The 6,000-nt window shown below is 49.0% G+C and overlaps 1 protein-coding gene across 10 annotated transcripts in view; it reads right to left on the reverse strand.

Annotated features, from left to right (window-relative positions):
• PTK2 (protein tyrosine kinase 2) overlaps positions 1–4,232 on the reverse strand; it is a 168,616-nt gene extending 164,384 nt beyond the window's left edge. For 5 of the 10 annotated variants that reach the window (XM_081116791.1, XM_081116790.1, XM_081116789.1 and 2 more), the window contains exon 1: positions 4,056–4,213. The gene's annotated coding sequence lies outside the window, so the exon portion shown is untranslated. Of the gene's footprint in view, positions 1–4,055 lie in introns of all 10 variants that reach the window. The other 5 variants (XM_081116793.1, XM_081116796.1, XM_081116810.1 and 2 more) reach the window with 4 other exon arrangements.
• Between the last annotated feature and the right edge of the window lie 1,768 nt (positions 4,233–6,000).

The following is a 6,000-nucleotide window of genomic DNA, read 5'->3' on the forward strand; positions in this document are numbered from 1 at the left end:
AAAATGAGGGTATGTATAGCATGATGGCTCTTTAGTTCTTGTGAGGAATAAAGGAGATAAAGCATTAAAGCACTCAGCTCAGGTCTGGCAGGCATGCTTAACCAGTATAACTTACAGTGCAGAGCTATCCCGGATTTAATTAATCTATAGAAAGGTAACGACACCTACCGACAACAGGTATACCCACACAGTAATGTCTCATTTCTTCCCCTATCACTGGATAATATTCAAATGTATAACTTAAGTCATTTTTCTGGTTCTGAGTTTACAGTAAATGGCAATGTATATAAACAAAATTTAGGTAGGATTATTTTATTTAAATACAAAGTTTGTAAGGAAACACTTTCATGTTCTTAAAACTAAGTAAACATGCCTGGCCTGTGTGGCTCAATGGTTGAGCATCTACCCATGAACCAGGAGGTCACAGTTCAATTCCTGGTCAGGGCACATGCTCAGGTGTTGGGGCATGCAGGAGGCAGCCAATGGATGATCCTCTCCCATCACTGATGTTTCTCTCTCTCTCTCCCTCTCTCCCTCTCTCTGAAAAAAAAAAAAAAAAAAATTAAAGAACTAAGTAAACGTTGTGGTGATGTTACCAGTATTTTTCTCTAAGGCTTCTAACTGCTAAAGAGTGGGAATGATGCCACTTGGGCAGAAACATCTATTTCCTACTTCTGTCTATAAACCATGTCAATAGTGTTTATGCAAATCAGACTAATTAATAGCATTTGCTTAAAATTCCATTTAAACTGAAAGTTGAACTTTATATGCTTATCTGGTTTTATTTTCATCATAGCACCTAGTAAAAAAACAATCTATTTGTTATAGATAGGAACCGAGGGGGCTCCTCTGCTGCTTTATATCAGAAACATGAAAGCTGGTAGAGAGAGAACAATAAAGGGCTCAAATAATCTGCTATTAAACACTGTTTACGGAAGAGAAGGAAAAAAATACACTCAGTGTAGCTGGGAGAAAGGGAAAGCCAGGTGCACCCAGAGCTCAGCTGAACTGCTCTGCACCCTCTTCCAGAGCACCTTCTAAGGACTGACAAGCAACTTCGGGTTTGAATGCCTATTTGCATTCAGAAACTTCCTGGCCTTTATTACTACTGACTCAAATAAGGTCATTTACTTTGCCCAAATTTTTAAATTTGGCATTTTTAAGTAATTAATACAGACATCAGTAAAAAGTCTCAAAGACCTTCACAGCAATTTTTTTTGCTAATTATTTAGGGGTTTTTAAAGGGGAAACAGTAATGACAATATGTTTTTAAACAAAAGATAAAGTACTACAGAAATTAAACTTTTCTGATATTTTAGCAAAAAACAACTCATTTCACAAATACAACAACTTTTTTTTTTTAAAATATATCTTTATTGATTTCAGACAGGAAAGGAGAGGGAGAGAGAGAGATAGAAACATCAACGATGAGAGAGTCATTGATCGGCTGCCTCCTGCACGCCCCTGACCGGGAATCGAACCCCGATCGCCCCGATCCTAGGTAGACGCTCAACCGCTGAGCCCCGCCCCGCCGGGCAATAACAACTTTTAATGCTACTGAAATTTAAAACAAGATTTACTGCTGAAAATTTGTCTTAACTGAAAATATTTAATCTCAAAGTTAAAGATTTACATATTGTATTAACACTTTGAATAGAATCTTTTGTTGAGTTAAAGACAATTTTTAATTATTTTCTCAAAATTAAGATACCTTAAAATACAGGAAAAAAGCTTTCCATGTTTATAGAGATATGAACTAAGGCCCTACTTCTCTTACTCAAAATAACATCCAAAGAAAGGATAGTAATTTTCAAAATTATTTGTTATGTTATAGTGTATGTATTACATATACACCAACACACATATAAATTAGTATAATAATTTCTTCTGCAGAAGCTAATCAATCATTTTTAAAGGAGCTAGCTTTAACAATTGTTATTTAGATAATTTCTCCAGCTTCCTAAGAAGAAAATTATCTGACTAGTTTTGAGAACTGGGACATTAAGGTCTGTAATTTCCAACAATGGGCATGGAGTGTAGAAACAATTTGTTAAAAATGTCTTAATGATCCTCGTGGCAGCTCAGAACTTCCGTTCTCCACAGACCCTTCATCACTGCCACATTCACGGAGCTCCATTCCTAAGCTGACACTCATTCACTCTATGGACGCCAGTCTCAAAAAAGGCTTAAGTGACATCTCCTCTAGGAGTCCTAGTATTTGCCCAAACCATAAATATTAAGTTTTGGATACCGTGTCTTATTTACCCAAGACTTGGTATCTGGTACCTATTCTATTCATTCAGTGCCTGTATGCACTGAAGTCTATGTGACTATGGGCTCCTTTAAAAAGGAAACATGGGTTTTAAACAGTCTTTTCCAGGGTTCATTATTACATTGGATTACTTGATGACGACTAGAAATTCCTTAGAGGAGAATTTGTAATATTTGACCTTGCCATGTCTGTAGCATTTAGTATACAAAAGTGTTCAAAAGATGAAAAATAGGCTCAGCTAATTTCCCCTCCAAAGAGAGCCACAAATATAAAACAATAAAGATACTGAAGCACAAACTTCCCTTAATTTTCATGTGTTTAAATATGACAGGGTTTTAAAAATTAACTCGAGTACAACTGGACAAAAATATTATCTAGTTTGTACCTCAACAAAAGTAAGTCGAAGGCTAATTTATTTATGTCTCTTTGATCACTTCATCCACATACTTTCCTCCCACCTTTTAACAAGTTTTCAAAGATGGGACAACTGACCAGAGGGCTCAACTGTGTCGTTTCCAAGAGAGAGACTATTTTCATGACCCTTTTCACACAAATATGAAGGGTGAGGCTCTGTATTTCATTCCAAATAGTAATGGCCTGTATTTTTCCAACCATGAAAATATTTACCTTGTGAGTAAAATTCCCAATAATGGCTGTCTTAACACCTTGATGACCGGTCACCACGGAAAAGTTGCCGGCTTCACTGGCACGCTCTGGTTCGAAATAGCCGGTCAGCAAGGTGTTAAATACAGATCCCCAAACTCTTACATGGCCTCCACTTCCCATAATTACTACAATATTACTATTATCTTACTCGCACTGCCCAAAACCCAGCTGCAGGCTAACTATTCAAGAATGGGACACTGTTGAAATGGCTCCCCCCAAAAAAAATTACTGTTAATGCATTAAGCTACAAAACCCTGCAATCAAATAAAACCAAGTACACACACACACACACACACACACACACTCCTGATAAAGAATGGGTGCGAGGGAAGGAAGCGAGAGAGGAACAGCAAGCAGCTGTCCCACCTAACGCCGCGGCGGAGCTGGGGGCTGGGACAGCGGAGGAGGAAACTTGGGAGGCGCAGCGAGTCCACCGAGCTCCTCCGGCCCTCGCCGAGGGAGCCGCGGGCCACGGGCAGCTAGAGCGCCGGCAGCAGGGACGGGGCCCGCCCCGTGCTCCAGGCTCACCCGCCGCAGCGCCCGGAGCCCACCCTTCCCTGCCCGCGGGCCAGTGTCTCCATCCCGGTCCCCCCGGCGTCCCCGAGGATTTCCCTCTACCTCTCCTTCCTCTCCCCTTTTGTGAGGCACTCGGCCCGCGCCGGCAGCCCGCCGCCGACCTCCCTACATCCCCGGCCTCCCCACGTCCCCCGGCCTCTCAGTCCTCCCCGAGCCCCCGGCGTCCCCAAAGCCCCGGCCTCCCCACAGCCCAGCCTCTCGGAGCTCCGTGCTCTCCACAGCCCCGGCGTCCGCACCGCCCAGCCTCCCGGAGCCCCGGCCTCCCCAAGCCCCCGGCGTCCCCACAGCCCAGCCTCCCGGAGCCCCGGCCTCCCCACAGCCCGGCCTCCCGGAGCCCCGGCCTCCCCACAGCTCGGCCTCCCGGAACGGCGGCCCACGGGCGGGCGGCGCAAGAGGAGCTCATCTCCGCTGCATCCGCCTCCCGGACTGGTCAGTCCAGCCCCGCTCGGCCCTCCGCCCTCGGGCTGCGGCCCTGCCAACCACCAGCTCCGGGAGTCGGCCCGCCAGCCCGCGCCCTGGCCCGGCCCGGCCCCGCACTCACACCGACCGTGCTTGGCGCTGGGAGGCGAAGACCAACGACGACTGGGCAGCGCCGCGGACAGACGGGCCGCGCTCCCTCCCACGCCTCACGCCGCGGGCGCACAGCGGTCCCGGCCCTGCGGCGGCGGCGGCGGCGGCGGCGGTAGCGGCGGCGGCGGGCTCGCGCCCTCGGGGCCGTGCCGCGCGTGCGCGGCGGCAGGCTGAGGTGCGCGCCTGCGTCCGCTGCGCGCCCCCGCCGAGTCCCAATCCGGAGCTTCCGCCTCCCGCAGCTCCCAGCCTGCGCGCCGCGGCCCACGCATGCCCAGAACGCCGCCGGGCTCCGCTCCCGAGATCGCGCGGGGGACGCCGGGCCGGGGTTTCGGGCCCGCCTGGGGCCGCGCGGGCGTGGCTGCGGACCCGGGGAAGCCCTGCCCGGGGCCGGGAGGTGGGGCGCGCGGCCCTGCGGCGTCCGGGGGCCGCCTGGGCTGGGGGCGGGCCCTCCGGGGAAGCCCTCCTACCCCTTCCCCGTCCCCCAGCCCCAGGCGCGGCCCCTCTGACGCCCTGGTCGGCCACCCTGCAGCCCAGCCCCAGGGGCGGGACCACCCGGGTCGGATCCTGCCGTGGGCCGGGGCCTGGTCCCTGACCTCTCCAGGCTTCATGCCCACCCTGAGGAGTTAGGTGTCCCGGGGCCCCTTTGCAGGTGGGGAAACAGGCTCGGGGACTTGTTTTGGTGGCTTTGTAGCTAATGCTGGGCTGTACTGAGATTTGATCTTGGAAGATAGTCTGAAAGGGGCTTGATAGATCCGCTGGAGGTGGACAGACTACGGCACTGATCTGGGGCCGTAACCCAGAGGCTCTGGTGCTCTGGATCTTGAGGCCCGAGTACGGAAGGAGGATCCCCAGAACCTGGGCATCACCGGGCAGAGGGCGTCTGAGCAAGAGCCAGTTTTTGAAAGGAGCTGGTGGGTCAGGACGACTGGACCATGGGTGTCGGGATGCGGTGGAGGCGGTAAGAAATGCAGATGCCAGGGGCCTGGTAGTCAGCTTAGGTGCCCGGTGTTTATTCTTTAGGCAGCAGGGACCTTCCGACGGTCTATGCAGAAGTGATAGTTGATGTGTGTTATTTAAAAAAAAAATCACTGGCAACCTTGCGACAGGAAGTGAAACCAGAAGCAGAGCAACTTTCATTTTTATGGTGGCACTTTAACCCTCACCACAAGCCAGGAGGCAGGAGGGGCACATACTCCTTTTGAAAGGTGAGCTCCCTGAAGCTCACAGAGGTGACCCGTCATCCCGTTTTCAGAAGCTGTAATTTGGCTCTCATTATAACAGAATCAGGTAAAATAAAATGCTTTTGCTTAGCAAGAATTTTTCATATTTAATGTTTTCTTTTTTATTGTTCTTTAATAAAATGTAGTAGGTTTTGTTTTTTTAACTACATTCAAAATCATAAGTTTTGTCTCTCCATGTGAGCCCCAGGGCCTTTGCACTGGCTGTTTGCTCCACCTGGAACTCTTACCCCTCTGCTTGGACCTTCTCACTCCCTCACTTCCTTCAAGCCTGAAGATGTCACCTCATTAGATGTCAACTGACCACTCTGTATATAATAGGCACCACCATCCTTTCACAGGCACTCCCCACCCTCTTACTATGCTCTGTTGTTCTCCAACGCCTATTGTTCACAGCCTCACAATAGATACTTGTTTATTTCTTGAGTGTCCCCTCCCTCCACTAGAATATTAGATTCATCAGAGCAGTGATTTTGTTTTGTTAACTCTGGGTCCCTGGCACATAATAAAATATTTGTCGAGTGACTGAATGAAGCTTTGGGTGATGTGAAGTGAAAAAGTATTATTAAAAGCGTAAGAAGGGAATGGGAGTCAGGAGGGGAGTCAAGGGACAAAAGGGAATTATAGTAAAGGGATAGCTTTGTAGAAGGGGCCTGTGCTTAGTGTGGTAGACTAAAC

Source organism: Miniopterus schreibersii (assembly GCF_964146895.1).
Source record: "Miniopterus schreibersii genome assembly, chromosome: 17".
In the NCBI taxonomy this organism is placed as follows: Eukaryota; Metazoa; Chordata; class Mammalia; order Chiroptera; family Miniopteridae; genus Miniopterus; species Miniopterus schreibersii.